Below are 9,250 nucleotides of genomic sequence, written 5' to 3' on the forward strand. Positions count from 1 at the left end.
TTACTTCCATGGCAACCCATCGAGAGCATCGTCGTGAGTATCATCACTCTATCGCTTATGGTTTCTCAACCCTCTTGTCTTTTCTCCTCTTATAAGCCCTATCATGGCTCCTTGCTTGTGGCTCTTCTCTCCTTTTGCCAAAGGCTTACACTGCATGCACATACCTATGGTCTCTTGTCTCTTTCTTATAAACCAAACCTTGCTTAAGGTCCATACTTACATTCTCCTTCAACCTTGTCTCCTTCCTTTCAAAAAACTATGGTTTCTATAAGGATAAGTGTATATACACCACTTAATACCTTATGGCTTCCAAAAGGCCCAATGTTGTGTATACATCATATTTTCTCATGCTTCTTGTTACTTATCCCCTTCCCAACCAAATACCTAGCACCACCAAGAAGCGGAGATGTAGGTTGTACTCGAATACCTCAATTGAAATCAATCATGAGAATTCATTTTGCTACATTGCCACAATAGCCTTGACTTTAAAAGCAAGATGTTATGATATAACCAATTTTGCATAGCCTTCTCGTCTCAAACTATAATGACCAAGTACCACTTTAAGATTCAAATAATAAAAAACAAAATCGATTTGGTATTTCTTATAAGTAAAGACATGTATTCGCTCTTTGCCTTACGCAAAATCCTAGATATAATAGGATATATCAATAAACCGATCAATAAATGAGAACCTCTTTAGGGTGCTTTGGTGCTTAAGGATGAATTTGGGGGCTTTTGGTGTGTGGTCTACATGCTAATTGATGTGGTTTTCTAGTAGTCCAAGGATGCTTTAAGGTATGTCAAGGATGATGTTGGTTGGAGTTGTGATTGCATTCATGTAAATCATAAATGTAATGTGGTTTGGTTTAAGATCTAGACACAACATTTAGACACATATTCATGTAATAAAAAGTATGACTTTACAACCAACCACAAATATAAATTATGCAAGTATTAGAAGAGAAGCCATGCAAAGCAACAAAAGCTATAGTGACTAAATTGGATGCAATGGAATATAGATGTGGGAAAGCTTAAGTGAAGTGAAGTAGAAGACCAAGAAGGTCCCATCCAAATTTTGAGGATACGCTTGTAAAATATAATGCCTACTACCAGTTCTAAATAGTTCAAGCATGTAACTTGCACACCATGCAACTATAAGTGGTAAGCAAGCTTACAATGAATGTAGGCTAGGGAAGACCCACTATGGACCTTAGAAAACTCTAGTAAGAAGGCTATTGGATACAAAATGCTGCTAAGATTGAACATATGAGATCAAGATCTATGAATATATTCAAAGTTCCTTCTTTGTACACTCTTGCCATTCTAGAATCATTGTCTATATAAAACCAAGATCAAATAGAGCTTGATACTTCTTTTTGGCAACTATTGAGCTCGTGTGAGAGTGAGGAATGAGACAAGGGTTGTGAGAGTGAGGTAGTGCGAGATGGGATGTGACAACGAGGGAGTGAGAGAAGGGATATGTGAGAGGATTGAGATGTGATTTCTTTTTTCATCTCTCTTATACTTCTTCTCCTTCCTCTTAGCACCCTATTGGAGCTTTTAGACTGAATTAAGAGCTATTCTACAAACTAGATCAAGGATCAAGGCCATGGATCAAAGTAGTCTAAGCTTGAGAGACTTATCAGCATTTGAAAGCATGGAATCATTAAGTGAATTTTTGAGCTTGCATAGGCTATATATAAATTGGTAGCCTACCTCATTGCGAGAATAGGGCATTTCAAGGTGCCAAGGATTGAAAAATTGCATGATCATAAGGTTTTTGGAAGTCAATAACACACGTTAATAACATTGGCACATGTTTACCTTATCAAGTGCTTGATTACAAGCCAGTTAATAGTGACATGGGAACTTGCAAAATCCCATTGGGCTAATGAAATAGCCTACTGAGACCTTCCTAGGCACATCAAAATCACACCAAGGTTCCTCAAGGTTAATGAGGAAACCCGGTGGGATTAGCTCATGAGAAGCTTGATGGAAAAACTATCAGTCTTATAGTTTTTGCAAAGGTGTATGGAAGTTGTATTATAAGAGAAGAAAAGGATTTGAATCTCGTCTTTCACAAAGAAGCTGATCACAAAAAAAACTTAAGACTTAGGAGGCTTGGTATTAAAAGGTTGTAAGATTATGTATATGTTGTCCATAGTAGCAATTGATAGTATATGTTAACCATATTCATGCAATCTCTCTAAAGAAGAAATGGGATAGTTTGGATAAATTCTACATTAAGACGAGGCATTCCCACTTTGTGCTTACTTAAGGACCGTATGCATTGATGATGCTTAAAATCTACAAGGTATATATTAAATTTTAAAGTATGGTAAAGTTGTAGCATTCAGATTCATGCTAATGTTGAATAGTGCAACTCTCCCATGAAAATACATTGAAATAATGCACCCTCTTAGCACACCTTAGGGATATAAAAGCAAATGATATCATTTTCTATTTAGAGAGAAATTGAAAATATTCTTGAACTCTTTATCCGATCGATAATCTATTTATATTCATATAACTATAAGGATGTGTAATGAAATTAGAATATTAACTCATTTCCTTGAGAGCATGTCTTCATATAAAAGAAGAACCATTTAAGCCATAATCTCATTGTGTAGGTAAAATAAAGCTACTTGACAACCCTAGGTAGGATAGCAATGATCCAAAATGAATCCTAGATGTATATGTAGAGATATATGATAAGAGCTAAAATACACTTTGACATATAAAAAAGAAGAAGATGAGATCATATATATAAAGAGTAGGAAGTGCAAATAGAATGAGTGTGTAAACTAGTAAATATAAATAGAGGGACACAATTAGTTGATGAATGAAAGGAAATTGAAAGTCCTTAACAATGAGTTGGCAACACATATTAACTCCAAGCTAGCAATTCCATACCAACATGGTCATATGGTCTTTTAAAATAAAACCAACACTAGAGTCTATAGATTTAGGGCAAAGTGTAAAACTATCATCTATCTTGTTAATTAGGGCACCTACAAAACCTTCTAGATAACCACACATGTTATTTGTGAGAGAAATTTGGAAAATAAGGCAAATTTTCTATTTTTCTTAAATTAAATACAAGTAATAAATTATCTTGATTGAGCCAACTAAAGTATATAATCATTATAGTAAAAAGGTGGTTACTAATGCAATAAAATTATCAACTAATCTTGGCTTGAAAATAATGAATGACAATGTATCATTAATTAAGTGTTAGTTATTTTGTTATATTTACAATACATGTTATGATATTAAATGTATACTTAATAAGATATATGTGCCTTATTTGAAAGATGCACATACACTCTATTTGAATGATCCACTTAAATTAACAAAGAGACCATTCGGGGGGAGGGGGGGAAGAAATGACAAACTAGTTAGGAAAAGTTTGACAAAATTCAATTAGAAAATGTACAACACATATATTCAACCCACTGACTAGTACACAAGTTTGTAGTGATTTGTTGTTTTCAACTAGCTACTATCAACAAGGTGATAGTTAGGAATATCTGTTTTGTTCATATAAAGTATAGCTGACTTATTTGTCCACATTGCAACTACTAATGGCTGTATACATGCAACAAAATCCACCACATGCATGCCTAAAGAAGGAGACAAAAACCAAGCTACCATTGCTAGACTCATGGAATTTCTTTGGATGCACTTATAGGAGTCAACTAGGTAGTGGTGACATGAATGTAAGTAGCTGAATTTTGCATAATTACAAGTGCTACTCTTTGTTGGTGAGATTGTGTAGAAGCCTACAATGATCAATCCATGAATGTAAGTAGCTGAATTTTGCATAATTACAAGTGCTACTCTTTGTTGGTGAGATTGTGCAAAAGCCTACAATGATCAATCCAATAGATGACTTCAAAAAGTAGGAAGACATATGTAACACAAACCTTGCATAAGTTGTATCAAATTTGTAGTTTTCATTGGAGCTTGATGTTGTTTCATCTTGTTTCAAGCAAATACTATCGCACTAACTTCATCACTTGGTATCATGGAACTATATAGGAGTAAGTCATTATAGAGGATATTCCCATAGGATTGGGGCAATACTCTATTGGTTTGATGCAAAGTTCACGGCATATGGATGGAGGTGTGCAATAACATTATCAACCTGTTGATCTCCATTTACATGTGTGACTCAGATGTGGGCATGTTTCTTCATAATTCACAAAATTAATTGTCCTTCCATATTATTAAAATTCCAACAATAGATTACATAGGCTTAATGGCATTGTTGGAGCAAAGAATAGTTATATCAATGTATATTAGCAATTAGGTTAATTTAGCCACTTGCCTTTTTTCTAGTCATGTAGGATGGGAATATCTTAGATGGCACGAGCTAATATGAAGTTATACAAAGCACGAGCAATTAGATTCATGATTAGAAAACACGACCCCATGCCTACTTCTTTGTGAACTTTTCATCGCAACATCCCAAGCCCCCATGATTGATACAAAGCACCTCTGAAGAAGCTCCTAGTACCTAGCTATGCAAACATGGATAAGGAGACCTTTGATGACCAGTTTGGTGCTTTATATGCCTCATAGATGAATGGAGAAGGTGTAGATTGCACACTCTCAAGAAAATAAAGCAAGGCGTATAGATTTGGTTTAGAATGTGCACAATGTAGGCACCTAGGAAATTGCTTAGGACCCCTCTCCCTCCTCAAGGACAATGTTAAAGATCCTCCATCTCCTAATGATAAAACGAATCCTCATTATGTAGAGGTAGACTCTAAGTAGCTACATGGTTGGAGGTGTAGGATGCATGACCTCAAGAAGATAGACCTTGGACATGGTTGATGAAGATTTAGTTAAGTTTTTCACATCGTAGACACCAAAAGAAGCACTTAGAGCCCTTGTGAGGCAAATATTGAGGAGCTCCCTTAACAAGAGAAGGGACATGATACATGGTGCCAAGAAGATAGATTGGAGAGGCGTCCCCTCACTATTCATAGGACTATACAACTTGATTTTGTTTATATTCATAATTTGATTGTAGCCAATGGCAAGACATAATTATAGTCCCACTTTATGCTTTGGTCTTATAGTCCATTTTGGGGCTTTTGTAAACATAAATATACCTTTTTTTGTCAATTGTGCTTGTGTGCGTGCACAGGTGCACATGTGCATCCATGTACACTCCTTGGTAATTCACAATACTTTATCAATTTTTCAAGCATGGACTGGACATAAATAGATTATCACCATTTCAATATGATGAGGACTCCCCATACTTTCTTATATCAATAGATGATGGGTTTATTAGATAACTGGGCTACATGAATGTCATATATTGCATTCTATGAAGGTTTCCTAGAGCATCATCAAACATCCTCGAGGTAAGATCAAGGGCAAGTATCACTATTAGAGGGTTTCTCTTGCTCAGTTGATTGATTGACTTATCCTAATCAAAGATGCCTTGGTCTTTTCTACATAGAGTATGGAGGCACAAAGAGAGACTTCTGCATGTACAAAGCTACAAATCCCAAAAACAGATCATCACAAGCTCCTTCAAGCCCACCAATGCACCCTATCCCTTGGTTTTTCTTCTTCCCATGCACCACTTCACAAAAATGGCTCATTCTATGAAGAGCCTCAAAATATCCTAGCCACCAAGAGACCCATACTATCCAAACACAAACCACCATATCCACATCAAACCACATTTTGCTTAGATCAAGCCATGACATGATAAAGCTTTAGAGTCAGAGATTAGAAAGCCTATGATGAGGTTGACTACATATGATAGCCCTCCTCTCCCCTTACACCATGTATGATATATTATAGCCCTTACTATTAGATTACTAAATTACCCATCATGATCACCCTCTTATAGCATGCTAGATAGGGACTAGATATGGGATGCTTTTGGTCAAATTTAGGGTATTTTAGTTTTTACATGATACTTAAGCTATACGATGATTTGTTTCATATACCAATTTTGTCTCTAACAAACATTATATATATCTCCCTCTCCTCCCCTCCCCCCCCCCCCCCTCTCTCTCTTTCTTCCCAATGATCTAAGAAGCCTCAATGCTATCTATAATAAAAAAGTGGATACTTCATATAAGGTAGCATGACTATAATTTCTCATATTTAACTTTCAAGGACTAATGTTCTATATGAAAGAGGTAGTTGAAGCTATGTGAACACAAGAATTTGCGACCTGAGGTGCATGAGAGAGAGAGAGAGAGAGAGAGAGAGAGAGAGAGAGAGCACATTAAATTTTAGCACCATACACCAAATTGTGGCTTTTTGGCACATTGATCACATGACATTATTATATGGTAATTTGATTCAGGGCCTAACCTTTTACATCAAAGAGCGCATGAATTATCTACTAGTTGAAAATAGAGTGCTAAAGTAGAATGGGAATTAGAGACAAACTTGCATCACAATCAAAACAAATTATAGCAGATAGATAGATGGAAGAGGTATCATGGTTTTTCATTTTGGCAAATTAGAGTTAGCTGACCGTATTATTGAGAAAAAATACAACAAAGTACAAGTGCCAAACAATCTAGTTGGAGTTGAATGCAAACCAATTCAAATAGATATGATGCCTCTTAGGGCAGGCTTTGTTCTTATGTGGTGCTTGGTTTTGGGGGGAGTAGGGGGTGTAAGGGTATAGGCTTTGTAGCTATACCATGGCGTTGAGGTCAGAAATACCGATATAGGGAGTAGTAGTCACTCAATCTTTGCTTAGGATGTACTTCTATATGTGATTCCCTATGCTCAGTGGTGAACCCTCAAATGTATAGCGTCACAAGGATGTAATCCTGAGATATGCCTCAATGTTGTATCTTTCTATATCATGAATATAAAGGATTCCTTAGTGACATATATTATGTGCCTTTTTGCTGTGCCATTTTTGTGCCTCTATGATAGATCATGACTCAAAATCTTGTGAAGGTTTGTAACACAATATCAAAGCATCTCTAGCACGGAGTATACTAGCTCAAGAGGGGAGCAAGCCAAAGAAGAAAAGAAGGGTGAGGATGAGCTCAACCTAGATCTTGGAACACCTTGACCTTGACAACCCCAACTACAACAACCAACCAAACCCACAAAGTTCAATAATGATAGGTTGGAAAGAGAGTTGAAGGAGAGAATCATGAAAATATGGGATGAGATAGAAAAATATTTATTAGATGGAGCCATAGAGAAGATCAAGAAAAAGATGAGACAATAAAATAAAAAGAAATGAGATAGAACAAATAGAGGTAGCTAGGCAAAAGCTAGAAGAGAAAGAAACGATAGAACAAATATGTGGAAGAAAGTAGAAGAAAACAAGAGGAAAAAAGTTAGGGAAAAGATTGAGTGAGTAGAAAGAGGTGGAGGAGCCAAGCTAGAAGAACAAGTGTGGAGAGCTAGGAAGCCAAAGGAAGAAGATAAGCTAGAACAAGAAAAGCAAGAAAAGTAGACCAAGGCTTGAAGGCTAAGGAAGAAGAGATAGAACATGACTTAGACTTAGGTAAGAACAACAAAGAAGAAGAGAAGCAATAGATGGACCTAGGCGAAGAAGGATTAAAAGAAGAAGAAACGATAGAGAATGAGGAGAATGAGAATGAGAAGAAGAAGAAGAAGACGAAACCAAACACCAAGAAATGGAAACAGGCCGCTAAGATGCGAGATGAGAATGAAGATGTCTCCAAAACCCCCTAAACTAAACTTGTGGCTACGGAGGAAGCAAATCAAGCTTTCGATCCAAAGCCACATCCCGTCCTAGCCAACTTGAATCAAAGTAAGAACCAAGTGCACTTCAGCAATGGAGTCATTGGCTACGCCTTTGAGTCCGAAAAAGCAAACCCTTATGAATTGGATAGAATGAGTTAGAGGATAAAGTCTCAAAGAAGGGAAAACATAAGGGAGTGCTCACAATATGGGCTGACCAAGGTAAAATGGAAGGGAACCTTGCTAGTTGAGTCATGGAGAACTCTCTAACTCACTCTTAAGGTGAATATCTTTAGACTATGGAACCCATTGGGACCATACTTAATGTTGGTAAAAATTAAGATCTCGACATTCAAGCCGCATACAGTGTACGCATTGTCATCTCGACTCTATGGATCCATGACATACCAAGCACTCCAATTATGGGTGTCACCCCAAGAATTTCAATGATACCTCTACTTCCGCAACTCTCAATCCGGTCTAAATGTGACAACTTAGTCCACGCCACCTCAAGAACTTCAACTCCAAATGAGACTAAGAAGAGCCAAAGAGGTGCCATGCACCAAGACCGCACCTTCTGTGCAAAAAGGCAAGCTAAACCAGTCAGTTTGTCTAAGTTTAAGGCAAGCAAGAAAGATCTAAGAGGCCAAGAAGAACAACCCAAGTTCTCGACTTGGAGATGAGGGAAAAGTGTCTTGGCAAACGAACCAAACCCAAGTCCCCAAGGCCCAAGACAAAGGCAAGAAGAAAGGGAGGAACTACACAAGGAGCAACCCAATGGATTGCCTCCCTCAAGGCATGGCACAACATGGTACCACTTGAGCCACCATGCCTAGACCCCAATAGCACAACAAGTTGGGATCGTGGCTACAAAGCTTGGCATGCAAAGCCATAAGCACCAAGCCAAATAGAGTTAGGACTATGAAGCCTCCACTCCTCAAATGCAATTGAGTCAAGGGTGAACTAGAATGAAAAATAATAAAAACTAAGTCTAGATTGGTAGACCCTAGCCACCTTGATAGAAAAGTTGTGTTAAGACTCCCAAGTCGTAGTGTAATAGACATTGACCAACTTAATAGAAAAGGCTGCGTTAAGAACCCACTAATGAGTCAAGTCCTACACCGGTAGACATTGACCAACTTGATAGAATGAGTTTTGTTAAGACCCTGGAATGAGTCAAGAAAACCACCCTTAGATTGCTAAGGACAGCAATCCATGAAGCGGGGGTGAGTGTAAGGGTATGGGCTTTGTAGCTATATCATTGTGTTGGAGCCAAAAACACCTATATAGGGAGTAGTAGTCACTCAAACTCTGCTTGGGAGGTACTTCTACATGTGATTCCCTATGCTTAGTGGTGAATCCTCACATGTACCGTGTCATGAGAGTGCAGTCCTAAGAGGTGCCTCAATGTTGTATGTTTCTATATCATGAATACAAAGGATTCCTTATTGATATATCTTGTGTGCCTTTCCACTGTGCCATTTCTGTACCTCATGACAGGTTATGACTCGGAAGTCCCATGGTCTGTAAAAAGAGG

The sequence above is a fragment of the Lygodium microphyllum genome, chromosome 5 (genome assembly GCF_053477565.2).
Source record: "Lygodium microphyllum isolate KBCC chromosome 5, Lygodium_microphyllum_v1.1.10, whole genome shotgun sequence".
In the NCBI taxonomy this organism is placed as follows: Eukaryota; Viridiplantae; Streptophyta; class Polypodiopsida; order Schizaeales; family Lygodiaceae; genus Lygodium; species Lygodium microphyllum.